Source organism: Equus przewalskii, chromosome 11, assembly GCF_037783145.1.
Source record: "Equus przewalskii isolate Varuska chromosome 11, EquPr2, whole genome shotgun sequence".
NCBI lineage: Eukaryota > Metazoa > Chordata > Mammalia > Perissodactyla > Equidae > Equus > Equus przewalskii.
Genome location: NC_091841.1, coordinates 9,420,327 through 9,448,073, shown reverse-complemented (window position 1 = coordinate 9,448,073; position 27,747 = coordinate 9,420,327). Strand labels below are relative to the sequence as shown.

The following is a 27,747-nucleotide window of genomic DNA, read 5'->3' as shown; positions in this document are numbered from 1 at the left end:
GGCTTGTCCAGGAAGATGGCGGAATCAGCTTGCCAAACCCCAGACTGTGAGCCTGGCAGAGGAAAAAGACTCTGCGAAGAGAGCACAGTAGGCGAAGGGTCCCCTCGTCACACGTCAGGAGGAGGGTGTGGGGCTCAGGAAGGTAGTGCCACTTGCCCTGGTCACATGGAGGACAGTGGCCCAGCTGAGCTTTGTGCTCCAGACCCTCTGACTCTGGAGTCCAGCATCCCACCTGCTGCACGACACTGCTTCCCACACGGAAGGCCAGGGGGGCCCTCCCAGGGGGCTCCCCAGCGGCCGCGCTCTGCTCAGAGTTTCCATCCTGAGCCACTGCCCACCGCAGCTCATCGAATCCCTACTCTGAGGGGCCCCGAGCTGGACACAGGAAATGGATGGACGAAACCCATCCTGCCCTCAGGGAGTGCCAGCCCAGAGGGCCAAGACGTGAAAAGGAGCGATTATACACCAACACAAGCATCAAGGGCACGGTGATCCCACCCCGCCTCCAGCTCTCCCTCCGAGGGACACAACGGGCTCTTCAGAACACACTCCCCAGCAGTTAATCCCAAAAGCTAACATCTCTGCCGTTCCTCCTTGCCAGAGACGGTGGTGAGCACTTCATGCAGCTCAGGTTATCCTTGTAAGGGCCCTAAGAGGTCAGCGGGCCTTTACCCCATTTCACAGTTGAAGAAACTGAGGTTCAGGGGGTAACGGGACTTGCCCAAGGTCACAGCCCACGGACCTGGGAGTTGAACCCCAACAGTCTGACTCGGGGCCCCCGTGCTCTGCTGTCACGGTAGGCTGCCTGTGGAAACAAAGGCATAAGTGACAGGTCACCAAAATAACCTCGCCAAGGCCCAACCCACGCTGATTGGGTTTCACAGCCCAGCCTCTGAACCCAACCTACTAATGACACCCTGGGGCCGCATAAGGCACCAGGGACCAGCTCACACATCCATCCCAGGGTCTGGTCAGCTGGGGACAGGTGCGTGACAAAGTGTTAACCTCTGGGCCAGGGCTGGGGTTCCTAAGAAACTAAGGATGGGGGCTGGGTGTGGGGCCTCGGCAGGGCAGGGTGATCCGAAAGGGGGGGGACGCACATCAGGGACGTCACACGGCAGCTGGCATGCTCTTCAGTCACAGCATACCCTCTGCAGGCTCTGGGCTCAGGAAGGAAGAGATGGGGTGGCTGAAATGCCCCCTCCTCCAGGCAGCCTTCCCAGAAATCCTCCTGCACAGACCCTGACAGAACGCTGTCTGCGGCCCTAATTATCTTGGCCTGAGTAGCTAGGGTGGCCGTCAGCCAGATGGGGGCTGTCCATCCCGAAGAGTCACTTAATTTTTCTGAGCTTCAGTTCCCTCATCTGTAAAATGGGCTCATACTTCCTACCTCCCAAGGTTGTTGCTCTCAGCACCTCCTTAGGCCTGGAAGCTGGTTTGGCTTCGGGGCTATTTGACAGAGAGAGAGACAGAGAAGGGGCTGAGGGAGATGCAGTGGAGGCAGCACACAGGGGCAGGCACTCGCTCTCCTGGGTCCCTGGGGAAAGCACAGGGAAGAGGAGGTGAGGTAGGAGGGCACAGGCAGGTCGTCAACTCCCAGGGCTTGGAGGTGGGCGGGGGGCTTCCTGGCGAGACCCGGCTGGAGGGAGTGCAGCCCAGGTGAGGAGTGCTGGATGGCTTTCGGGCCTCACCCCTGCCCCCGGCTCTTTCCCACGCCGTCTCTCCCCTTCTGGATGTCTCCCTACCGGTGTGGGTGGCTTTCTGTGAGCCTTCCACTCTGTCCTGTCTCTCCCTGCTTCTGAGACCATCTCTCCGGTCTCTCCCCTCACGTCCCGAGAGCCTCTGGACATCCAGGGTCCAGGGCAGCCTCACCCCGCCCTCATGCCCCGGCTCCCGCCTATCCAGTCCTCCCCACGGTGGGCACCCGGCTCCAGGGCAGGGGGGCCTGGGAAACCCATTTCCACGGTCAATGGCAGGGATCCATCCGGGCCCTCGGAGGCTGGGAGGTAGGGCTGCTTCCCCACGTGGTGGTGCAGCCCAAGCCCCTGGTTCCCAGGCAGGGCGGTGGCCGCCTAACCAGCCCGGACACCTGGCACTTGGGGCAGGTAGCAGAGGAGACCAGCACAACCCACTGGGGCCCCCTGCCCAGGGAGAAAGACGCCTGCCTGGGCTGCTCGGGTCCTCTGGGCCCGCTGAGGAGCAGCGACGAGTCCCCTTGGGCTGGATTCGGCCATGGGGCCCCCACACCCACTATACCCTCCAGACATGTGCTGGCTTCAGGGGCACCTGGAGGGTAGAGAGAGAGGGCCTGATGGGGGCTTCAGTAGGGGAGTAAAAAGAGAGGTGGGGGAGGACGGGGAGGGGAGACAGAGAGGCAGAGACAGATAAAGAGAGAGACCGAGGATGACAGGGAGACAGGAACAGAGAGACAGATCCCAGGGAAGGGGGGCCTCCCATGCATCTGGGGCTCCAACCTGCAGCCCTCTGGCCCTCTGGGGTCTCCACGGAAGCCCCCAGGGAGCCTGAGGCAAACCCACCAGAGAGCACAGGCCCAGCTGCCCCAGGCAGGACCCCACCCTGGGAGCCAGCTCAGCTCCTCTTCCTGGCCCACCGCCCCCAATCTCATACCTCAGCCCGCTTTGTGGCCAAGAGCCCTGCCTCTTTGGTGGCCGCCTTGGGGGACCAGGGCCCTGTGGTTCTTACCCACACCGCCCTTCCCCTCACCAGCCGCCAAAAGGGCCCGTCCCTCCCCAGCCCATTCTTCTCAGTCTTGGCCTCTCCCCTGCAGATTCGAAGGAGTGCCAGGTGGGCGGTGCCGTGGATGGAGCACCATCAGCCCTCTCCCCCCTGGCCCTGCCCTGAGATTCCTGAGCAGTCTGGATGGATCTTTATCACTAGACAGGGTGCTGGAGCCACCCACAGACCCTAAGGAGCTGACGCAGGGAGAGGGGACTTGGCCTCAGCCAGCAGTGGCTAAGCCAAAATGAGCAGCTCCATTCCAAACAGCACCGCCCCGCCCCCGCCCCTCCCCCCCGCCCCCGCAGCCCTCAGGGTCCTGGAGAGAAGAGAAGAAAGGACGGAGCCCACGAGCTCCAGCCTGTGGTCACCCCACTTCCCTAACCTCAGCTTCCCTTTCTGCAATGGGATGGGCCCTGCGCCAGTGCCTAAAGAGGGTGGACATCTAGGACCCTCCACCGGGAGCCTGGAGACCTGGGACTCGCCAGCCCCGCCTCCTCCCAACCCCCTTCCCCTGCCCATTCGTGGGACACTCCTCTGGAAGGCAAACTTTGGCCAAGAATGTGAGCATCCGCTGAGAGCTGGGGAATGGGGGTGGGGAGAGAGGCTGAGGCCCAGCTGCTGGCCCTGACAAGTGCCTTTCCCTCTCTGGGGTAACCAGAGTCCTTCCCACCTGACGGGAGGTGTAAGCTCTGCGGAATAAAACCGTTCTTGCACAATAAAGGGAAGTGAGAAGGCTCCAGGCCACAGGGAGCTGGGGGAGGGGCTGGACAGGCGAGAAGAGACAGGAATGGACAGGAAAGGTGCTTGGTGCTGCAGGAAGGGGTCTGCGCCCCCAGTGGGCCCCAGGGGCTCTCAGCATGGGGACCTGCGGGGACACACCTCTGTCTCAGAAAATCAGGCTGGGCCTCGAGCCTGGGTGGGCTCCGGGGGCTACACAGGAAGAAAGGAGCTCAGAGACAGGCTGCTCCCCAGGGTGACCCAGCACTCCAGGCCCAGAGCCAAGAGCGCAAGGGAAAGCCAAGAGAGAAAGCGAAAGCAGACCGTAGGCTTCCCAGCACACGAAACAGTGTATGCAAATGAAGCTCGAAAGGCTGCCACCCATCCCCTGGGAGGGAGTGCTCTGGCTCGGGTCACCTGCATTCCCAGGTGTCCTCAGCGGGCCTACCAGGGGCCTCCTGTGCAACTGAGAACCCAGGGGACAGGAGCAGCCCCTCCCAGAGATGGGTGGACCGGGATTCTGGGCCAGGGTCACCATTTGAAGTGGCAGGGCCTGTTTGAAGCTGATCCGCCCTTGCGCTGGCTCCTCCCCCGTTATCAGGCCAGAGCACCCCTACCTAGAGCAGCTATCCTCCAGCCTCAGCCCAAGGTCCAAGACACGGGCTCAAGGGGGTGGGGGGCGAGGGGGGAGGAGAGAGGAAGGCACGGCTGGTTGCAGGGAAGGGTGGGGACTGGCATTCCCGAGGGCCTGGAGCCCAGCAGACACCAGCAGGGGGTACTCTGCGCGCTGTATCTCTTGCAAGCCTTACACGTGCTCAGTAAGGAAAGGAGCTGTCCTCTTCTTCAGAGAAGGGAGGCAGGGCTCAGAGAAGGTAAGGGACTTGCACCAGATCACAAAGCGTGGGTCACAGGTCTGAGGCTGCCCCAGCACTCTGAGCACCGCCAGCCTGGTGGGGACCCACAAAAGCCACGTGCCCACCCCCAGGGCCTTGTGGGGAGTTAACTAACCCAGTTAGTCAGTCACCTGAAGGACAGAGCCAGAGACAGCCGAGTGGGCTTGCCCAGAGGACCAAGACCTCCCTGAGGGAGGCGGGTGGCTGCAGCTGGGCCCAGAAGGATGAGGAAGACTCAGGTCAGGATACAGGGAGGAGGCGAGGACAGTCAGGCAGAACCACAGGGCCCAGGCCCCGAGGTCTGAGAGTCTAGAAAATTCCATACCACGCATTGGAGGGCAGGCACAGGGCCCAGGGGAAGCCAGAGGCTGAGGTGGGAGGGGGAGCCTGGCTGCACCCCTCCTCCTGCCACCACCAGGAGCTTTGAATGCCAGGCCTCAGCAGGAGCCGTCAACATGGACAGCAAGGACCACCCTATCTTCCCGGCCCATGGTTCCGGACCCAGAGCAAGCGGCCAGGGTCTGCCTTTCCTGGAGTCCTGGGCCTCTGGCCCCCAGGACCCAGCAGCCCCACGAAGAGCCCTGGGACCCCTAATCCGAAGGCTGAGAACAGAGCAGAGCCCGGAGTTGCCCCTCCTCACTCAGGAGGCAGCTCCAGGTGATGGGCCAGGCTCGGGATGGGGAGCAAAGACGACACGGGTTCCAGCCCCAGCTCTAATGCGTCCTCAGCTGTAGGGTGTGGGGCATCTCACTCACGGCCTCTGTCATGCCCTGTAAAATGGGCTTAGTAATAATGCCTCCCCCTAGTTCACGAAGGGCTCGGAGGCTTCCAGACACAAGCACGTGAGAAAGCGCTCACTGCTCGGAGCCACAAAGCAGGAGGCATCCGTGTGACAAATGAGGGCTCGACACCCCAAGGGGGCAGCGACTTGCCCAAGGTCACACAGCCAGGCGGCAGCAGAGCACGATCTGAACTGGGTCTCCCGATGGCGAGGCCAGGGCCCTCCCCCGCAAGACCTGAACCCAGAGGGAGCCAGCCCCTCGGGCTGGTCTTTGACTGGGGTGGGGATGGAGCACAGGCTGCCTCCCCCACACCCCAGCGGGTCCAGGACCCATGCCCCTCCAGACGAGGGGGTCCAGCCTGGGAGTTTGGGATGGAAAGCCCAGCTCTGCCCCTTTCTGCTGTGACCTTGGGCTCTTTGAACCCCCCCGGGGTTCTGTAAAATGGGGGCTGACGATACTCTCTACTTGGGGGGGTGCTGGTGGGAGGATGGCCTGACGTCACAGCTCCAAAGCGCCCAGGGCAGGGTCTAACACGCATGAGGAGTGCACAGATGAGGGTTCTTCCCGTCCCTCTGCTATGCCTGCCGGTAGCGCCCAGCTCAGCAGGAGAAAGTTTCCAGCCTGCCGGAAAACCTGCCCAGAACAATACCTGGAAACATAAACGGGCTGGAGAAGACCGGATCTTAGGAGAGGATCACGTTACCAAATGGCTAGTGGTGGGTAGGAAGGAGAGCGAGACCAGCTCAGAGACAGCGTGGGGGAACCTGCCTTCCCAGCCACCTCACTTGAGGTCCCCCGGGGCAGGACAGCGCTCTGGGAAGGCACCTCTGTTTCTGTGCCAGACCTGCGTGGGAGAAGCCTGGAGTGTGTGAGGGGAGGGCAGGGAGAGGTGACAAGGCCAGGGCTCCTGTGTCAGCTCCCCTGCCGGCTTCCAGGGCATCTTTGGACATATCCAGTCACCTGTCAGAGCCTCGATTTTCCATTCTGTAAAATGGGGATGGCGATAACCATGCACATCCATATATAATAGCACATGCTGGAGGGGGGGATGAGGTGGGGGCAGAGGGAACTGAGTGCCAGCCTCATACGAGGCTTTATTAAACGGGGCAGGGTTCCTACTGTCAGTAGTGCCAGGAGGTGAAATCCAGCACACAGCCTGCCCTGCCCCATCCCACTATTCCAGGGGTTCTCGAAGTGTGGCCCCCAGACCGGCAGCAGCAGCAGCATCTCCCGGGAACTTACTCTCAATGCACCTTCTCGGGCGGCACCCCAGATCAATGGGGTCAGAAACTCTAGGGGTACCAACCCTGCTTTAACAAACCTCTGGGAGCCTGATGTATGTCAGAGTTCAAGAACCACAGCACCAGCCCCGCCCCGCCTCCTACTCCGGAGAAACTTCCTCCCACAGACTCATTGCCGCACTCCCTGGCTCCCGGAAGGCTGGCTACTGGGGAGAAAGGAGTCACCAGAGAGAGAGGTCATTAAATAGTAAAGAGATCCCATAATTAGTTCATGACACCACTGGTTCCCAGAGAGGGGGAGGGCCAAAGTGAGACTACAGGGGAAGAGAAAAGCTCCCCAGCTGCGGGCTCCTTTGCACACACACCATCCCCCGAGAGCCTGCCCCCTTCCCTCTGTGCGTTTGCTCACTAGCATTGAGGGACAGTCAATGCCCTCTCCCCCCGGTGGGGCTGGAGCTAGATGTGGGGGTCCACTCTGGGCGGGTATCAGCGAACAGGCTTTCCCCTGAGAATCTGGCTTTCAGACCTTGAGTTTGAAAACCGTCTGACTGGAAAGCCACGTCTAGGAACTCACTTTGTGGAGATCATTAGAATTGAGCTCAAAATATAGGTCTGGACAAGGTGGTCACTACAGCGACACGGATGCTATGAAAAAGTCAATGAAAAATTCAAAACGGCCTAAGGGTGGCACGGCAGGGAAATGTCTAACTGGGTCAAGGTAGATCCCTGTGGCAAGATACTAGGGAGCCAGGAAGCAGGCTGCGGACGAATACTGAGTAACATGGAAAAATCCCCCTCTACGATGTGAACCTGAATGCGACAGCACAGGAAGTGGGTCATACTGCGTGATCCCAATCGTGTGTGTGTGTGTGTGTGTGTGAAAGAACACCAAATGGTTCGCAGTATTTATCTCTGACCAGTTATTTCCTCTTTGCCTCTGTTCTTTACCCTCCAAATTTTTCCACAAAGACGATTTCTTCAATAACCAGGAAGTCTTTTTTTTTTTTTTTTTAAGTGGCTATTTGGTTCTGATGGAGATGAAGTTTTTTAAAAAAGTTCACACGAACGTCTCTTTTCTACATCTGAATCACTGGCTGGGGTGGGGGCCCTGCTATAAGGGAGCCTTGGTCCCTTCAGGGAGTGTCCACATTCCACGTGGTCCCAGAGAATGATCAGGACCGACGGTAGGAGCTAAGGGACAGTGGGTTTGCTCAGATTCGATGTCATATTTTTTAAGAGTCAGATCCATCCAGAGATGAACGATAGTGAGCTCTCCAAGCTTCGAGGTGTGCAAGCAAAGGCTGGATATTGTCCATGGATCAGTCTGGGTAGGGAGACTGGCTCGACGAACTCTAGAACTGCTCCAGATCACCACAGGACCAAGATCACAGCCCCCAACTCTGCCCTCAACTGTAGGCCGCCAGCACCAGGCCGAGGTTGGGCTCAGTAGTCTGATAGAGGACTAAGCCCCCCACAGCCGAAGGCCCTCTTGACCCCTGGAGCTCCCACTAGCCCTGGAAAGACCCTTCACCCCAGAGCAGGGGCTCCAGTCTTTTGGGAGGAGGACTCTGTCATTTCCGCAAAGGAGCAGGCTTCATCCATCATCATCACCCGGATCATCCTCCGGCCGTGTGCAGGGCGCAGCCTGACATTCACCCCACACCCAGTATCTCATCTAATCCTCACGCAAGCGTGGGAGAGGTACCACTGCCATTCCCATTTCACGATAGGGAAACCGAGGCTCTAAGAGGTTGAGAAGCTTGCGCGAAGGTGAGCAGAGAGGGAGGAAGAGCTGGCCCAAGCCTGGGTCTGGCCAACATCAAGGCCTGAGGGGCTGGATGAAGCCCAAGCTGTAAGCACAACCCCAGTGGCCCCTCCTTGCAGCTTGCCCCCCAGGATTTCGGCTATGCACAAAGCTTGAGAAGCATGGTGGCAGGCTTTACAGTCTCCTGCGGTTGACCCTGCCAGAGAGGGTGTGGGGCAGAGAGAAAGGCGACCAGAGGCGCTTTCGCAGAACGTCTAAAGGCACAGCACCAGGGCAGAGGACACACCCTCCCAGCCACAGTGACTGCTCCGCTGTGCGTTCAGCAGGGCATGGGGGTCACGGAAATGGGCTGTCTACGCGACAGTGACGTAAGGACGGGCCACCCACTCACTTGCCGCAAGACCTCAGAAAAACCCATCCTCCCCCATCCCCCTGAGTTTCTATTTCCTCTACCCGTGAGGGCGGCTCACAGGTCCATTGCAACAACGTCCTAATATTCCATCTCCCAAGACAGTGAGTGGGAGAGTGACTTTCCAACCTTAATAGCAGAATTACTCATTGTTACCATTATTAGCAACGACAAAGGAACGTTTACTGAGCGCTAACTGCATCCCCAGCATGTTTCCAAGTGCCCTATGTGTATGAGGGGGAACACATATTCCCCTCTCCACTTGCTTCCCTATCCAGGGCCCTCTACCTGGGGAACACCGCCGGCCTCGCCCCGCCCCCTTCTCACGTCACGCCTGCAGTGACTTATCTGATTGGTTCGGCTGGGAGACACACTGGGCCTGCCCGGCAGGGCCCCGCCCCTCACAGAGCCCAGCTGCCTGCAGGGAGGGTTGCATCTGGGCTGCACCTGCGGCTGCACCTGCAGGGAGGCCCGCGCCTGTCCAGCGCCGCCTGTGACCGGACGGCAGCTCTGCCAGGACCAGGCAGACGTTAGCAAGCCCTCTGGGTCCCCATCTAAAGCCGCCTTCTCCGGCCAGCCTTCTCAGTAACGACGCTTCCATTTGGAGCTAAATCTTTGTCACCTGTTTTCACTTGGTCCCAAGTTAAGGAGGAAAAGAGGGGTTCCCTGGGAAACCTCCACGTGGGTTAAGCTCCTTTACCGCTCACAGCACCCCCTGAATTAGGCATTACTATTATTCCATTTTACACATGAGGGAGTTACGCCCTTGGGTGTTAAGGACTGTTGAAAAGCTTTCCAAACGCCACACGGCACTCAGGGTGTGTCCACCAGCAGGGAAGCTGACGACACTCCCAGCCATATCTGACTCCACTCTCCCAGGCTCTGAGGCCGCTGGCCATGGCAACTCCCTCCATTGCCACTCCCTCTGTCAAATTTTGAGGCGTGACAAGTCAATAGTGACTTCAAACCAACACTCCACTGCCTTTTGAAAAAAAATGACACTCCAGATGATCCCAAGTTCATATAATACATTTTTGTTTAAATAGGTATAGTAAGGTTTTTGATAGCTTTATTGTGGAAGTGTGTTCTTCCTTTCTTGAGCATAAAAATAAGATGGGCTCACTACAGAAGATTCAGAAAAAAGGGAAAAGTAAAAAAATAAAGGTCTGTAATCTGATCTGTATAATCTCACTGTTATGTGTATATTTAAATGCATTCATCTACTTTTCGGCCTTGTTAAGTACAGTCATGGGGAGGCGGCTGTGCCATTCTGTGTCTGCAGTGCCTCTATGGCAGCACCAGGACCTGTCCCCCTACGGTGGCTGTCTCAGTGCAGGGGGACGGGCCAGGGACCCAGAAGTTCTTCCTCTGAATAAAACCTGCCACTGCCCACTGTGACATCGCATGTGCCTCGCTTACACGAGCCAAGTGCAGCAAATGCAGGATAATTGTTATAATTTCGCGGCCGAGAAGGGTTGTAACTTGCCCAAGGTCACATGGTGAGTAAAGGATGAGCTGGGATCAGAACCCACTTCTCCTGATCCCCAGACTCAAGCTATTCACCAAGCTTTCCTGCCTCAAGGACTTAAATCCCGCTTCTTATTCATAATGGCAACACTACCAAAAGCAGTGGGTACATATATACCGCTTACTGTGCACCAGGCACATGTCACAATGCTTCACGTACATTAATTCATATTATCCTCAAACAACCCTGCAAGGCAAGTACGTTTATCATCTTCGTTTTAGATGCTGAACTGATGCACAGAGAGGTCAAGACACTGGCCCAAGTTCACCTCCAGCAGGGAAGTAGCAGAGGCAGGAATCACCCGCAGGCTGTTTGGTTCCAGAGTGGGTGACACAGCCTGTGGTTCTTTCCCCACGCCCCGGTCCGTGCCCTGCTGGACCGCAGACAGGCCTCTGGAGCACTTGCTGCCTGAAGAGTGAGAGACCCAGCCTAGAGGGTCACCTCCCTGGGCAAAGCCACGTGGCCACTTCCCAGCAGAGCCAGATGTGAACCCAGGCTTCCTAACGTCCCCCCCTACGCCCAGCACTGTGTCCACGTCTCTGCATCCGTTCCACAAAGCGAGGTCCAGGATGCGCAGCAACTTCCATCCCAGATCACCCCTCATCACAGCAGGGAGAGTCAGGGGTGGACCCAGAGAAGGGGCAGAAGCCCCCACTGCAGGGAAAGAAGCCAGAGGGGAGAGAGGGGGCACTTGGCAGAGCAGACCAGCTGGTGGGCTGCAGGGGTAAGGTCTGGGCTGGGCCTCCAGCAGGCACCTTCCATCCCCCAGCCCCGAGCCCGTACCCTCACAGGGCAGCAGCATCTTCCGTAAAAAACTGCTGACCTGAAGGTGCCTTTTCTGGCTGAGTCAGGGTTCATAAGGGCAGAGTGACCCCTCACCAGCCTGGGGCTGGAGGAAGTTGGGCTGTTCCCCTCTCGGGAGGGGAAAGGCCAGACATCACAGGGGAAGCCAGAGCCCCGAGTGAAGCAATCCCAGGCCAGCGAGCCTCTTCCCACCTCCCTGGACCCAGGTTCCAGGAGCGGGGAGGGCAGGCCTGAAGGGCAAGGCAGGGACATCCGGATCATGCTTCCTGGCTCTGCCTCTGCCAAGGAGTCACAGAGGAGCTGGCACCGAGCTGGGTCCTGCTGGGCTGCCCGGAGGAGAATCACGTATTCATTCAACCATCATTTCCTGAGTGCCCGCTGTGTGCCAGGCACTGTGCCAGGCATCAAGGATACAGAGACGGTCAGGGTAGGTTCATGGAGACACTCCGTATGCCACAAAGCAGGAGGAAAGCACTCAGTGTAGACAGCACAGAAGAGGGGGGAAGGGGAAGGAGGGGGCTTGGAGAAAGCTTGCTGTTGCCGTTCAGTCCTACTTCCCCTCAGGAAGCTTTGAGTCATGTTGGGGAGACCCAGCCACCCCAGGAAGAAGTGGGGAGCATCACACAGCCGGAAATGACTAGCATCTAGGGGCACACACACACTCATGCTGGAGCGGCACAGAGGGCCCATACAGAAGGTAGGTGCTCTGCGGAATGTTCCGGAAGGCCTGCAAAGCAGCCTGGCACAAGCCTTGACAGATGGGCCAGGTGCAGACAATAGCAGCAGCAGCAGCAACTCTTATGTATGGAGCCATCACTGTGTGCTGGGTATAAAACTGCTAAGCAATTTTCTATCATTATATTATTACACCCAATTTACAGATTCAGAAACTGAGGCTCAGAAGGGGTCACAGAACTAGGAAGGGGTGGGGCCAAGATTCTGGCTCCAAGTCCAACTCGTTACCACCATGCTCGACCATCTCCCTAGTCTGCAGACAGGCAGAAGGTAGGGGTGGTGCTTCAGGTACGGGGCGAGGAAGGGTCAGGAGGTGGGCCTGATTATGGGATGTCTGAGATGTGTTTCCCAGTGTCACTCTGTCCTGAGACCCTGTGTGTGTGCGTGTATGTGTGTGTGGGCTCACGTGTCCTGCTTTACAAACGACAGATCCCAGGTTACGGAGCCCCGAGAGCCAAGGAAAGAAGAGGCCGTGAGTAGAGCAGAGCAGGGAAGGCCAGAGAGGAGGAGGAACTTACAGAAGGTCACACAGCCTGTGCACAAGGTGCTGGAACTAACCCCAAGCGCCAGCATACAGGCCTCTTCCTTCCCCTCAGCTGCTTCTCCCTGTCAGCAGTGAGTGAATCAGCTGCTCACAGGAAGCCCAGGGTGCAGGGGGATCCCCGGGGCGAGTCAGGAACCAGCCAGCCCCCAGACACCAACTGGGCCTGGTACGGAGGCGGGGGCCTGGCTGGCCGCCTCCTCACAGGCAGCATCGGGCGAGGGGAGAGGAACCACACATCCCACCCCTCTCGGCCGGCCGTGTTTACCTCTGGGCTCCCCTGCCCGGCCCTCAGACCCAGGCTGGAGGGGGAAGCCGGTGTGCAGGGCCGTTCCTGCCGAGATTGAACCGGCCCCTCCGGCCCCTTCCTCGCCCATAGTGGCCCGGCTCTTCCCGCCCACCCGCCTCTCACAGAGCCAGCTCCTGACTGTCTGATGCTCTCGATTAAATGATAACCACCCCTCCGAGCTTCCTTTGAGGTGGAGGGAGTGGATGTAATGGTTTGGAGCAAGGGGGTCAAGCCAACCCAAACCAGGGGTGCCAGCTGGCCCCAGCGCTCCAAACCCCTCGGAATGCTCCGGGCTCGGGTCTGCTCTGCCCTGGGCCAGGGGAGAGCTGTCTGGTCCTTAGGGGGAACAGGGCTCTGGTCCCCGGGCTGGGGGAGAGGGAGATAAAGACGGGGAGCTTCAAGGCAGTGGCTCAGACGTCTGAGGCCTCAAGAGAGAGGGGACTGTCCCACAGTGCCAACTTCACAGGAGCCCGGGGGAACCAAAACCCACCCCCGATGTGGGAAATGTGTGCCTCTCTCGCTGACCTCTCACCTCTGCCTGCCCTGGGCTGGAGCTAGGAGTGGGAAGCCACACGCAGGATTTCCCACCGCCCCACTCGCAGACCCACCGCGGTCTGCCTCAAGCTCCCGCCACTCGGCCCAGATGCCACGCTCCATGGCAGACACAGGGCCTTCTCGAGCGGCTCCCTCCCTACGACTCTGTAGCTCTCATCTCCCTCCCCAGTGCCCCACCCTCCAATCCAGCACTTTCCTGAGCTCCTGCTCGGCACCAGGGTCTAGGCTGGGTGCCGGAACAGAAAGGAACACAGGGCATTCACTCTCTCTCCCCTCATCGCTCGTCTCCCCTCCCATCCCCCAACGATGCCTTTTCCATCCCCACGGCTGTTGCCTCTTTCTTCACTACCAGCCACCAACATCCCCCAAGCCCCCAGGGCCCCCTTCCCCATCCCTGCAGCCACGGGTTGATTACCCCTGCCCACTGGGTCCTCCACCCCAGCACATCTGGCACAGGCTGCCTTTCCTAAAGTGCCGCTCTGATGATGTCACTCCCCTGCTCCCAAACCTTCAGTGGCTCCCACTTTCTCCAAATCCAATCCGAAGAGTTCACCTTGGCATTCAAGGCCCTCCACGAGTTGATCCACCCTGCCACTCTCCCTTCATGTCCCTGCGCAGTCCCAACTCTTCAGTGGGGCTGATCGGCCTAGGAGTTCCTTAAAAATTCCCTCAACACTCCGAGCTCCGTGCCTTAGCCTGGCGTTTCCCTCTGCCCAGAACACTGTCTGCACTGTGGCTGCCAAAACCCTCCCAGGCCTTAGGGACCACTCACAACTTCACTGCCTCCATGAAGCCCTCCTGAAGGCCCCTCTAATCTTTTCTTCTCTGATCTATGAGAGTCATTGGGATCCTTGTCCAGACGGTAAGCAACCAAGGATGGGGTTAGTGTGTCACCGTGTGTCATTCATCATGTGGGTGATGGGTGGTGGGGAAGACTTTCCAGTAGTGGCTTACTAAGCACCGTTTGAAATGAACATCTGTGGGGCCGGCCCGGTGGCACAGCGGTTAAGGTTAAGTTCGCGCACTCCACTTCTGCAGCCCAGGGTTCGCCGGTTTGGATCCCTGGCGCGGACCTGGCACAGCTCATCAAACCATGGTGTGGCAGGCGCCCCATATATAAAGCAAAGGAAGATGGGCACAGATGTTAGCTCAGGGCCAGTCTTCCCCAGCAAAAAGAGGAGGATTGGTGGCGGATGTTAGCTCAGGGCTAATCTTCCTCAAAAAAACAAAAAAAATGAAATGAACATCTTCTCCTCTCCCCACAGGCACCACCTACTGACACCTCTTCCTCCCCACCATACCAAACTCTAATCTTATACCATCCAAACGCTTGGAGAGGGGAGGCTGTGGCCCCCAGCTGATCCAAGCCCAACCAGAACCTGGAAGCCCAGGCAGAAAGTCCTGCTCAAGTCTCACCAACTCCAGGAAGCCCTCCATCCCCCAAGACCAGTTTCTGCAGTGTCTCAGTTCTTCCAAGCAACCACCCCCCCCCCCCCCGGACACACACACATAGCGCAGGCTTCAATCAGACTTGTGCCACAGTACTTTCCAGCTGGTTCCAAAGTGTAGGGCTCCCCCACCCAGGAGAAGCAGGAAGCCGACACGCACCACTCATCTCCTTTGGTGCCCAACCCTGATGAGACAGATAACTGGCGCCTCACCTCCACCCCAAGCCAAGGGTACAGTGGAATAGCTGGTCTCCAGCCACCAGAGCAGGACAGACCCAGGAAATCCCGTCTGGCCCCGAAGCCTGGGTGTGAGTTATCTTCTCCCGGAGGGGCATGGTGGGGATGGGGGAGCCCTCACTGTCCACAACTCAAAATGAGGGCAGAGCCAGGTCTGGCTAGTTCACCTCTGTATCCCGTTGCTCCATTGAGTAAATAGTAAGGACTCAAGAAACATTTTTGGGGTTGACACCCACAAACGTCAAGCAATATTACAGAAAACGCAGCCACTCTGGGGTCCAGATGACACACTCCCCAACCCTGAAATGGACAGAGTGATGCTGGCGGCAGGTGGCAATTTCTGGCTCTCACAAGGTCCGGAGGGGCCACAGCCAGCCTCCAGCTCTCCAAAAACTGGCTCATTCCCAGGCAGGAAGCCAGTCCGTCACCTGCCCATCCACATCAGAGCAGCTGTCATGTTGCAAGGCCTCACAGAGTGCCTGGCGCCTTGCTCAGCACTATATGAATGTTATTCTATTTAGTCCTCACTACTGCCATTGGGTACCGACATTACCTCCATTTTACAGATGGGGAAACTGAAGCTCGGAGGGTGAGTGGAATCCAAGTCAATTTGGTCCCAAAGCCCAAACCCTTGACTCCTGCACCAGGCAGCCTAGGTAGCATGGCCCTGGCACCGAGCACCCGCCACCACCAGGGACAGAAACCTCCAGCCAAGGAACTAATCCTGGGCAGGCAGCGAGAGCCGGGGGCCCTGGGCTTGGGTCCGGGCCCAAGGTTTGGTGGGGAAATCCCCACGCACCCGGATAAGAATTTGTCCCCTGGTTTCTGCCCCGGGCCTCCCAGGCCAGCTCACCTGGAAAAGCCCCAGGACGGGGACAAAAGCCCCGCTGAGTTTCCAGCCTGAACTCGGCCTGGCTCTCAGTGTTGGGGGAAAGGTGAGACCCACACCTCCCTGACTTGGGCTCCCCCTCCCCAGGGCTTGTGGGTCCAAGTCCCTAGTGTGACAAGTGTGACCTTTACAGCAACTCGCGGCTCGCTCACGGAGAGCTGGTTTTGCTCGGGCCGCTAGGCAAGGCGAGAAGCTGCAGCCCGGGCAGCGCCATCTGAGTACCTGTGGCTGAACTGCAGCCCGCTCTCACCTGCCAGCGCTCACCTTCCGGGGTTTTACTGAGAAAGGGCGACGGGACCATGGCGTCCACCTGGTTCAACCCCCTCCCTTTACTGGAACCTGAGAGGTCCAGAGCCGAGTCGGGACACGGGCCCGGGGTCACGCAACTGGTGAGCCGGAGAGCCGGGGCTCAGGACTCGGGGATTTACGTTCCTTCGCACCCGCCAGTTGCCTCCGTGGCCCGACCTGTCACTCGTTCCGAGAAAGCTGCCCGAGCTGGCTCTGGACACGGGGGCGGAAACTAACTCTGCCGCCGCTCGGCCGTCCGGCCTCCCCCCGGCCCCACTCACCTGCTGGCTCTGCTCTCTGCTCGGCGCTGCAAGCCCGGCGTCGCCCGCTCGCGCCCCGGTCAGCGTCCGACTGCGCAGCCCCGGGCTGGGTCCCTCGGCCGTCCCCCTCCTGGTGGCCGTCGGGGAACTCTGCGGCCTCGGCCAGGCCCCGCCCCCGCCGGAGGCCCCGCCCCGAGCACGCCCCCTGGGCTCCCCGCCTTGCGCCCGCCAGCCCCGCCCCCGGCCCTGCAGGAATGCGGCCGGGCTCCGCCCCCACGGCCTCCTGCCCCGCCCCCGGCCCCGGTGGGGCCCCGCCCCTCGCCCCGCCCCGCTAGGGCCTCCCCGACCTATCCCCGCCGGCCCGACCCCGGCCGCGCCTCCCGGCCCCCAGCTCTGCCCCAGTAGAGCCTGGGCCCCCGGATCGGACCCCGTTGGGTGGGAATCCCCACTCACAGCGCTCCCGAACGGTGCCCCCCTCCTCGGCCTTCCTCCTCTTTCTCAGGCCCCTCCCTCCGCCCCCGCCTCGGTCCCCTTCTCCTCCGGGCCTCCCCCGCCCCCTGGCCCTCTGAGGGGAGGCCACGCCCCTTCCCAGCCCAGCGCCTCCCCGATCCCGACGCGCCCGGCCGCCCCACCCGCGGCGGGCAGTCCCGGCCCCTGGCTGGCATTCCAGGGCGGGTGCATCCGGTGCAACCGGCGAACGGCGTGGGAGCGGCTGGCGCTCCAAGGAGGCCGCTATCAGCAGGCAGCCTGGGCCCAGGCGCTCTCTCAAAATCCTAACGGCTGCCACCGATTGAACCGTCGCCAGGCTCCGGGCTCCGTGCCAAGCGCTGTCAAAAGGACTGGCCCTTGAACTGGCGCAACTCTATGCAGATGGGACTCCTGTGGCCCCCATTTTAGCGATGAACAGTCTGAGGCTTAGAGAAGGGACGTGGTGGCCTCTGAGTCTGCGCTGCAGGTGAGCGGGATCCAGCCCCGGGTCCAGAATCACAGGCTGGCGCCGGCCCGGCTTGCCCGGACTGGCCCCTGGAGAAGAGGCCGGGCCAGTAGCGGTTGCGCCTGAGGTGAGGGAGGAGGCGTGGGTGGAGGAGGGGCTGCGGGCCTGAGCCCTCAGAGGCTGCCTTTCTCCCTTGAGAAGTGGCTCAGAACTAAGATGGGCTGCAGAAGATCTCCTGGTGGCTGTGGTGCCCCGACCTGCATCCCAGCCCTTTGCACCCCCGGACCCCAGGACCAGCCTCCGGCGGGTGACTCGGTTATGACCAGGGCCTTTCCCCTGGGCAGCTGACAAAGCTCTTTCGCTCCCATGATCTCTGCGGCGTCTCACAGGGCCGCGGTTGCGGGGAATTGGGAGCGTGGGATTACTCCCCGTTTGCATGGCTGGAGTCGGCAGGGAGCCGGCTGCATCCCAGCCCGGCGCGGCGGTTCCCAAGGCCTGGTCCTGGGACCGGCAGGAGCAGCAGCTGCGATCTTGTTCGGAATGAGTGGGGTCACGTCGGGGACATCCCCATGAGAAACTCAGGGGGAGGAGCCTAGCCGTTAGCTTGGACAAGGCCTCCAGCTGATTCCGAGTCACACTCCAGCTTGAGAGCCCCTGTTTAGCATCATGGTGAAGAAGTCAGGGTGGTCTGAGAATCGCAAAGCCCAGGTGGCCTGCTGGGAGCCTTGTGACCCAAGACGAGGCAAGGTACCTAACCTCGCTGGGAGGAGCCCGTCAGTTAATCCCACGGGCGCTTGCAAGGCTGTGAGGACTCGCTGGTGGTGCTCATGAAGCGACCGCCCCGTCTTGGACACTGTGCGTGCTCAAACGCGTTCTCTTTCCAGTGAAAAGTCTCCTTCACAGAATCTCCACGGCAAGTCCGGGGAGTGTGGCTGGGGAGTCTTTGAGCCCAGCCGTGTCCCACTCTGCTGTCCTTCCCACGGAGGGACCATCTTTCCCTCAAGGGCCTCGCAAGGTGCCAGATGATGTCGATGCTGCTGGCCCAGGCCCACGCTTTGAGAACCACTGTGTTGTTCCGTCTTGGGCTGGGGCCATAGCCAAGCCATGCAAAATGGGCATAAAATACCGTCCTCTTCTCCCCCACCAGAACGCCCCCCCTCCAGCTGAGGGTGTTGTGATGGTGATTGGCAGTTGGCAGAACAGCTGGATCCCACCAGCACCCCCCCGCCCCAGGCGCACACTCGCTCACATTAGTCCCACCTGCTACCCTTTCCTGTCCCTGTCACTCCAGATTAGCGATGGTGGCAGCTGTGGCCACACGGAGGGCAGTGTGCAGGCAGCTCCTGGAATCTCTGCCATACTCCCCCACCATCCTTTCAGCCCGGTAGAAGGTCTTCTCATAGGAGCTCCTGGCCTGGGCCGCTGGTCCTATTATCCTGTAGAATGCCCCTAACACGTGCATGGCGAAAACAGAGCCCCTCTCCTTTCTACCTCAACGGTTATCGGACTGTAAAATAAAATATGCTTATTCTCCTGCCTTGAGAAACATTCTTGATGATGACCCAGAGGGCCATGTGCAAATTTAGAACGCTTGGACTCTGGAATGCTATTCAGGAACATGGCGGTGTCGGGTGGGTCAGCCCTGACCCCAGCCCTCAGCCCACCCAACCCAATTCTTTCTAGACCCATGTCTGTCCTGTGTCACAAGTGGCCCAGGACTCAGGCGTGTGAACACCCCAGCCCACATACCCATCTATCCACACGCCTTGCCTCCAGCTGTCACTCGGTCAGTCCTCTAGGAGTGGCCCCGGGGGCACATTGTACCCTCAGAAGGATGGACCCAGGGAAGTTGCTTGTGTAAGCCCTAAAACTGGTCTCGGACCGTTGAGGCAGAGATTCCCAGGGTTTCAGACACCGGAAGCGTGATGGAGGACGGGCATGGGCATGCAGGCTCTGAGTGGACACAGGTGGCCCTCTCACCCAGGTCTATGGGTGGCGCACCTGTTTGGCCTTGTCGCCCCAGCGCCTGGCACAATGCCTGGCACATATTGGGGGCTTGAGGGACAGTCGCTGAGTAGCTGTGTGTCTGAGTTCTTCACTGAAATATCAAACGGGGTTGTTTCTCCCAGCATTCCCCTTCCAGCAGGAGTCCGGCTTCGTCATAGCGCACCTGGGGCACTTGGCCAGGCAGAGAGCAGAGCCGGCCCCGTGGGAGACCGCTCCCATTTTTTGTGAAATCCTTCGTCCATTCCAGAGGTGAAGCCGGGAGTTCTGGAGGTGAGAAAAGGGGCATGAAGAACCATCTAGAAAGCCTTGAGAGAAGGTGTCAAATGGCCAACTTGGACGTAGGGGAGATGGGGGTATGGCAAGACCTCAAGAGGGGATGGCCATGGGGTTCCCAGACTCTCAGAAGATTCCCCACCCCAAAGGTGGCCCGGGGGCTGCAGGGCAGGAGGCCTGAGGGTCCTTGTGGGCAAGAACATGGGTGTCGGGGGTCTCTTTAGTGCCTGGGCCAAGGTGAGGCCCCCAGACCGTTTGCACAACTCTGAGGGGAGGGAGAGAGGGAAGGAGGGAGAGGGGTGCATCTGTTTCCCATGGCTGTGTAACAAACCGCCCCATCCTTTATTTAGCCCATAAATCTGCAGGTTGCGGGGGTGGTTCTGTGGGGAAGGCTCGGCTCTGCTCTGTGCAGTGTCAGCTGGTTCAGCCGGAGCTTGAGGATCCATTTTCAAGATGGCGCAGCCACATGGCTAGCAAGTTGGTGCTAGCTGTCAGCTGGGAGCTCGGCTCAAGCTGGGGCGCAAGGCCTCGGTTCTTCTCCAGGAGCCTCCTGCACAGGCCGCTGGGCTTCCTCACAGCAAGACGGCCGGGTTTCTAGAATGAAGAGAGAACAAGCTAGAAGCACATGGCAGCTCATGACCTAGCCTCAAAGTCCTGTCGCATCACCTCCTCTGAATTCCGTTAGAGGAGGCGATCACACCCCCCCCGGTGCAAGGGAAGGGGACATGGTCTCCCTCTCTGGATGGGGGGTGGCAAGTTCTAGAAGAGCTTTCAGGACAGAAGATAGTGTTGCAGATATTCTTGCTGGCTGGAGACTCAATCTGGAAAATACGATCTATCTGCCCCAAGAGGGTCCTCAGAATGACGAGTAGAAATTCCTCTGGTGGGAGCTGAGAGTCTGAATTGAGCTGATTTAGAGAAGAAACCATGCAATATCTCTCACACGACCATTTGTGCACAAAAGAATAAGAAGTGTGGTAGTGGACAGTGAGTCTTGAGATTTTCCTTCTTCAGAGTGTCCTCGGGCGGAGTGGGCACCTCCCTGCCCTCCACCTGCACTGTTTCCGTGAAGCTAGAAACTTAAATAGCACCCATGTGATCCTCAGAGCGGCGACCTCCTGAGGTCATACTGTTGTGATGCTCGCTTCCGAGATGTGGAAATGGAGGCACTGAGAAGGTAAGTAACCTGCCCAAGGTCAGACAACTGGTAGGTGACAGAGGAAAGAGAGATGGCAGTTTGTAGGCACCCCAGTTTTCAGTTGCAGAAACTGAGCCCCGGGGAAAGGGCCCAAGTTGAGCAGGGCGCAGGGACCCCGATCTGAGCACCAGCTCTGAGCCGTGTGGTCTATCAGAGCTCCCTCCCGGGGCCTGGAAGGGACCCTGCTTCCTGCTTGAGGAAGAGGCTGGCCCGAGGAGCTGGGCTCCAGCCTTGCTTGGCACACGGGCTCGGTCCTCTTGCTGGGTCTCGGGCCGCGAGTGTTAGTAGCGGTGTCTCGAGCCCGGGTCTGTTCCTGCGGGTGAGGGGGCTCAGCAGGGCCGCGACCTTTCCTTTCTTCTCCAGAGGACTGAAGGACCTGAACTCTAAGCCCCTTGGGGCTGGGCTGGAGCTGGGACGGGACCCACGTTCCCGCCAGAGGCTGAGCCATTGCTCCCTTCCTGTCTCGGTCACTGAACAGAGACCCTTCAGACCTCTGCTCTGAGCCCACCCTGCCGCTGCTGCATCCGAAGGCCCAGGGCTTAATCCCCCCAGTGCCGGCCTCGGGGCTTTCGGCTCAGTGGGGACGCTGACCATAAACCAGTGCAGCGGTGCCCTGCCCTGCGATGCTGCCATACCAATAATGACGACAACAATAATAGTACAGCCTTTGTTTTCAAAGCAAGCTGTTACCATGGACCAGACATTTAAAAAATGACTTTGAGTATATTTAACTAATTTGATAAGAAGCCTTTGCGTTGTGCTTTTTTAAAATTATTTTTTAACAACTGTGGCATTTGGCTGACTGGAACTATGCAATGATGTCTCCCTACCCACAGTTCCTTGTTACAGCTGTCCTTTTCCCCGTTTGGGCATCAGCTCTGCCCCATGACAGGGGTTGGGCACCCCAAACAGTCGTGAGCCCACACCCCAATGTGTGCTGATTTATTTATTTATAATTGACATGCACGCACGCACTAATTTGCTAGCCATTTTGCATATTCTGAACCATACACAAAACTTTTTAAAAACAAGATAAAAATGATTTAAAATATTCAATATAAGCAAAGATAAAGATAAATACAAAGCGATCTTATTATTTCCTCCTTGAACCTCAGTAGATCCCATTGGAGACCGTCTACCGTGGCGTCCACACCCCCAGGGAAGAATCATTGGAGCAGAAAACAGACGGCTCCTCTGGGCAGCCATTTTCAGGGTCTCCTGATGCTCCGTGGTCCCAGGAATAGATGGGGAGATGTTGCCGAAAGCGGGGCTCTCACCCCTTCATTGGGTGGAGCTGCCCTGACCCAGAGATCCTCCCCTGAATCAGGCCCGTGGTTAGAAAGAACACTCCTGAGGCCCAAGAAGCTGACGGTGTAGTGTAGACATCATTCCCATCATACGGTTGAGAACGCCAAAGCTCAGAGAGCTGAGTGGAAAAAGTTTTGAATTTGTCACCAGCATTTCAGAATTGGGGAATTTTCACATTAGTGTTTTAATGTACAGCTTCTGTTGGAAACCAGAAAAGTCCAAACACCCTGATGTGTGTCCTGACGGGGCCACAGCCGGCTGGACCCAAGTGTGGCTTCCCCTTCAGTTGTAATGTACACCCTCCAGCTGGCCACAGTCCCCACCACTCCCTATTGCACACCCAGCCTGCTTCCCGCGTTTCTGTGACCTGCCTGCTCCCTGTGGGCAGCTGAGTGTGCATTCTTGGGCTCAACTGATGTTCTTGAATTGACGGTCGTCCTGAGATCTCGCTGAGGAGCAGAGCCACAGACCGCTGCAGGGAGACGGAGACGCTGCGTTCTTCTCTTCCCTTCTCTCCGTGACCCCCCTGAGACAGCTGCAGTGTTAGCACAGCCCGCCCCTGTGAGCGATGGGTTGGGCTCACGTCCCAGTCGGCTCGCTTTCCAGCCATGGGACCTTACGCGGGCATCTTCCCCTCGCCAGGTCTGCTTCCTGGCCTGTGAGCTGCAGGCCGCGCACACACAGCGTCTGCTGCTTTAGGGCCCTAAGAGGACCAGCTAATTCCAGTTGGTTCCTTTCACCATCAGAAATGGAGAGAAAAAACCAAAACTCCTCCATGCTCTTCCCTCCAAAACGAGCGTGTGTCGCCCTCTGGTGTCCACAGCGCTCAGTGCAGCCTCGAGAGAGGAGAGGAAAGGCTGGGGGTAGGGGGTCCCCACGGGGTCCTGCCCTCGGGTCAGCAGAGCAGAGCCCTGGCACGAGGGCCAGGCAAGCGCAGAGGGGGATTAGTCTCTCTAGCAGGTTCCAACTGCAGATTCCCCACCCAGCCCAGGCCAGGAAGCTTGGTGTGGGACCTATGAGCCAACTCTGGCGGGCCCACAGTCCCTGGGGCACGTGGAGGCCTCGAGGACCCGGTGACTCTTATTTCATTGTGGCAATGAAATCATAGTGACCACAGTAGGCTTTATAGGCACAGGAAGTAGAGTCTGGTTGTTTATGCAGCAAAATTTACTAAAAGGCGCTAATGAAGCCGCTGAGCCATTGGGTGGGGAGTTGGGGCGGGCTGGAGGTCGGGCCTACACTCAGTTTCCAGAAGTGAGGCCTCAACTATACCGCAGAGCCGGCCTGAGAAGACAGCTGTCACTGTCCCCATCCTCCATCCACTGTGCCTCCGCCCCAGGAAGGCAGCCGTGCGACCCCGGGGAGGCAGCGCCCGGAGGTCCCCTCGGCCGCACCAGCAGCACTCCAAGGCTCCTCGCAGAGCCGGTCGCCCGAGTCCAAGGCTTGCGTGGGAGAGTCAGCCCGGAGGAGCCTGGAATGTCGCCCGCGGGCCGGCCGCCAGCAGGGCTGGGAGTTTAGAGGTCGATGCCGACGCCCGGAGGTCGTGGCAATGGGGGACCTCCTCACGTATGGAAAGACCATGCTAAAGATGCAGGGCAGCCATGACTGGGACACGTGTCCCCCTGCCGATGGGGGCCCTGCGCGCTAGGCCCTGGCTTTATCTCACCTGGCTCAGCCTGACCCTCTGAGGGAGGAGCAGTGACGGTCCCTGTCCTACAGAGAAGGAAACTGAGGCTCAGAGAGTTTAGATAATTTGAGTAAGACCTCACCACTGGTAAGTGGCACGGCCAGGAGCGAGCCAGGACTGCCTGACTCTGAAATCCAATAAACATGCTACGCCGCCTCCCCAAAGTGCCTCCTCGGTCAGGACTCGTCGCGTTAACTGAGGACGAGCCATGGCGTCCAGAATGAGGGCCTGGAAAGGGCTTCAGAAGCAGCTACCTGCCCGCCTCTCCGGGCTGCCCCTTGGCCGTGTGGTCGTCACTTCTGTGCAGTCAGGCTGCAGTAACAAAGGACCCCCACGTTCTCTTGACTTGGAACCACAAAGGTGTATTTCTCATTTCTGTTGCGTGGCCACTGAGCACGGCCGTGGGTCGGGTGAGCCCTGCTCCTTGCGTCTCCCTCATTCCTAGGTCCAAGGTGAAAACTTGGCCCCTAAGGGGGAGATGCTCTTCTCAGTCGCATGGCCCCAGAGCTTCTGCTCAGATGCGGCGTCTGTCCCTTCCGCCCGCATGCCAATGGTTAGAGCGAGTCACACAGCCGAGCGACACCTCCGTGGAGGTGGGGCTGCTGGGCACAGGACAGTGGGCGGGGCTGTCTCGTCTCACAGGGACGGGAGGGGGTGACGGGGAACAAGAGCACGCCCTCAGCCCCGAGAGCTGGATTCTAGGTCGCGGGGTTACCACAGACCCCAGTTACAGGGCAACTGAGTGAACAAATGGTGCTTCATGCTCTCATTGACTAGAATGCATTTTTGCATCTCACAAATATTGCTGAGGGCCTACTGTGTGCTGGGCAATACTCTACCTTGGAGGAGACAGCAGTAAACAAAACAGTCAAGGGCCCTGCCCCCTTGGAGCTTCTTACCTTCCAGTGGAGGACAGATAATAGTATATAATACGTGAGTGGTGATAAGTGGGCTGGAGAAAATTGAAGCACAGTGAAGGGTAGGAAGTTTCTAGAAGAGAGAGGCTGTTTTGTATAACAGGTCAAGGAAGACCGTCTGAGGAGGTGACCTGTGAGCAGAGACCTGAATGAAGTGAGGGAGTGAGACCTGGAGGATACCTGGGCAGAGGAGTGGCATGTGCAAAGGCCCTGAGGCTGAAGCAAGGTTGGAACAGAGTGTGTGAGGGCTGGTAATAGGAAGTGAGCCAGAGAGGTGGCAGGGACAGCTGGTGGAGGGCCTTACGGGCTTGGGCTTCTGCTCAGAGGGAAGGATGGGAGCAGGGGAATAGCATGACATGACTCATGATTTATGGGGTCCCTCGGGCAGCTGGGTTGAGAATAGAGTGTAGGGGGGCAAGGTTAGAAGAGGGGGAACCAGTGAGGAGGCCACCGCAATAATCCCGACCTGGCCCACGGTGGCCCACTGAGCATTCAGAAGCACTTTTGTCAATTTATTTATATTCCCCAGAGCAGCCCACAATCACGAGGAGAGGAGACGAGAAGGCATCGCCGATAAAGGCAAGAGGATGGAACTGTGGCAGACAGAGACAGGGAAATTCTATCTCTGAAAAGCCCAGTTACAAAAGCTCCAGTGAGCACGAAACTGAGGGCTGGAAATGTGGCAATAGTCTGGCTCCGTGCTCTCCGGAGCCAGCTGTGCGGTGACGACATCTTCACCCTGTGTGGACGTGCCTGGGCTCCCCTGGGCTGGCTCAGCGGGGAGGGGCTTCGGGCCGCACGACCCCTTCCCCCGGCAGCTCTGCTCTCAACTGTTTCCAACTGTATATCAGAATAAGATTTCTTCCAAAGAAAGGGTGATAGACACACACCCCCAATGAAAAGATTTGAACATTTTGAAAAAAATGTTTACCGAAAATGTGCTCTCTGACTAATGAACAGGAAGCCTGCTCTGATGTTTCTGTAGGAAAACGGCATAAGAACGTTTGCACTTCCGGGGGATCCGGTGAGAAGACTCGAGCGAGCGGTAATTGCATCTCGATGGTTCTTCCTGAAGGTGGACATCCAGAGTCCACGCTGCGTGGTGGGCCAGGAACCACTGCTGTCGTCTTCCCCACGCTGTGAGGTGTGAATGTTTTGTATGAAAGAGGAAAACCCTGTGGAGAAAGAAGGTGAGCCAGGAGACCGAGGAAATCTAATCCAGAAAATAATCTAGAAAGTTTGCCAATGAAAGAAATGAACGGATGAGGCCATTCGCTGGCCGCTCGTGTGGCTCCATCTCCGGCACATAGTTTTTTCCATGTATGAGAAAACAACGATTATAAACGTGTTGTTGGTTCTGGAAATCAGCACATTCTTGAGCCCAACGTGGGGTTTTTGGCCAACCTAGAGAAGCAGTTGAGGGATGACCGACAACCTGCACCCACTGAGGGGCCCCTGATCGCCGGGTCCACACGGCGTGCGCCCAGCGGACAGGCAGACCCACTAATGTCAACTGGTCTTGGACAAAGGAGCAGAGGCAATACAAGGCAGCAAGGACAGTCTTTTCAAAAGATGCTGCTGGAAGAACTGGACATCCACATGCAAAAAAAAGAGAAAAGAATCTAGACACAGACCTTACACTCTTCACAAAAATTCACTCAAAATCGGTCACAGATCTAAATATAAAATGCAAAACTATAAAACTCCTAGAAGATAACATAAGAAAGCCTAGATGACCTTGGGTATGGAAATGACTTTTTAGATACAATACCAAAGGCACAATCCATGACAGAAATAATTAATTGATAAGCTGGACTTCATTAAAATTAAAAACTTGTGCCCTGTGAAAGGCAATGTCGAGAATGAGAAGACAAGCTGCAGAGTGGGAGAAAATATTTGCAAAAGATACGTCTGATAAAGGGCTGTTATCCAAAATATGTAAAGAACTCCTTAAACTCAACAATAGGAAAACAAACAATCCAATTAAAAAATGGACCAAAAACCTTAACAGACACTTCACCAAAAAAGATACACAGATGGCAAGTAAGTAGATGAAAAGATGCTCCACATCATATGTCATCGGGGAATTGCAAATTAAAACCACAGTGAGATACCACTGCACGGCCATTAGACTGGCCAAAATCCGGAACTCTGACAACACCAAATGCTGACAAAGATGCAGAGCAACAGGAACTCTCATTTGTTGCTGGTGGGGATGCAAAGTGGTCCAGCCACTTTGGAAGACAGTTGGGCAGTTTCTAACAAAACTAAACAAACTCTTACCAGATGACCCAGCAGCCGCATTCCTGGTATTTATGCAAAGGAGTTGAAAACCTAAGTCCACACAAAAACCTGCTCACAAATGTTTATAGCAGCAGTATTCATAACTGGCAAGATGCAGAGGCAACTAAGATGTCCTTCAGAAGGTGAATGAATAAACTGTGGTACGACCAGACAATGGAATAGTATTCAGCGCTAAAAAGAAATGAGCTGTCAAGACATGGAGGAAACTTAAATGCATGTTACTAAGTGAAAGGAGTCAATCTGAAAAGGCTGCATGTTTTACGAAGCCAACTCTATGCCATTCCGGAAAAGACAAAACTACGGAGACAGTGAAAAGCTCAGAGGTTGCCAGAAGTTGACGGGGTGGGTGGGGAGGGGTGAACGGGCGGAGGACAGAGGATGTTCGGGGCAGTGAAAAGACTCTGATAACGTAATGACAGTCACGTGCCATTGTACATTTGTTTAAACCCACAGAAGGTTCACCACCAAGACGGAGCCCCATGTAAACTGTGGGCTCAGGGTGACACCCATGAGTCAGTGAGGCTCATCAAACGTCCCACCGTGTGGGGGATGCGGACAATGGGGGGCTGCGCGTGTGTGAGGGCAGGGGTGTGTGGGAAATCTCTGTTACCTTCTCCCCATTTAGCTGTGAACCTAAAAAGCTCTAGAAAATTAAGTCAATAAAAAAGTAAAACAAAGAAGAGCACGACTCAGAGAATTGCCTCAGGCTGTAAACAGTGAGTGCTGGAGCCCAAATGAGAAAATACGGCTTCCCGACTCCTGATTTCATTGTCCTAACCCGTCTTTCAAACAATAACGTCAAAGGTTAACTTCAGGCCACTAGGAACGTGTTTTAAGAAGCGGAAGCAAAAATCGCTTTCTGCCAAGACCTCTCCCTGCCGTTCTAGAAACCCGCCCTGGTGCTCGCTGGGGCGCCAAGTCTGCGGTGTTGGGGCCGGGTCCTCACCTGGCCACCCTGCCTGGTCCAATCCAGAAGCGAGTAGTCTGTTTCTGGAGCTG

At 57.6% G+C, this 27,747-nt stretch overlaps 1 protein-coding gene and 1 long non-coding RNA gene across 7 annotated transcripts in view; one reads left to right on the top strand and one right to left on the bottom strand.

The window, feature by feature from the left end:
- CD82 (CD82 molecule) overlaps window positions 1-16,652 on the bottom strand; it is a 48,489-nt gene extending 31,837 nt beyond the window's left edge. Inside the window, exons 1-2 of one of the 4 annotated variants that reach the window (XM_070563820.1) lie at window positions 2,629-2,742; window positions 1,391-1,537 (exon numbers count right to left, since the gene is read on the bottom strand). The gene's annotated coding sequence lies outside the window, so the exon portion shown is untranslated. Of the gene's footprint in view, window positions 1-1,390; window positions 1,538-2,628; window positions 2,743-16,141; window positions 16,304-16,573 lie in introns of those variants that run through there. The other 3 variants (XM_008535271.2, XM_070563821.1, XM_070563818.1) reach the window with 3 other exon arrangements.
- On the top strand, window positions 16,453-27,425 carry LOC103560931 (uncharacterized). Of its 3 annotated transcripts, none has more exons than XR_547322.2 (4): window positions 16,539-17,075; window positions 19,184-19,331; window positions 19,685-20,511; window positions 24,974-27,425. It is a non-coding gene; the product is annotated as an uncharacterized lncRNA (long non-coding RNA). The 3 variants fall into 3 exon arrangements; XR_011523827.1 differs by having other exon boundaries at window positions 16,784-17,181; XR_011523828.1 differs by lacking the exon at window positions 19,685-20,511 and having other exon boundaries at window positions 16,453-17,075.
- The last annotated feature ends 322 nt before the right edge of the window (window positions 27,426-27,747 follow it).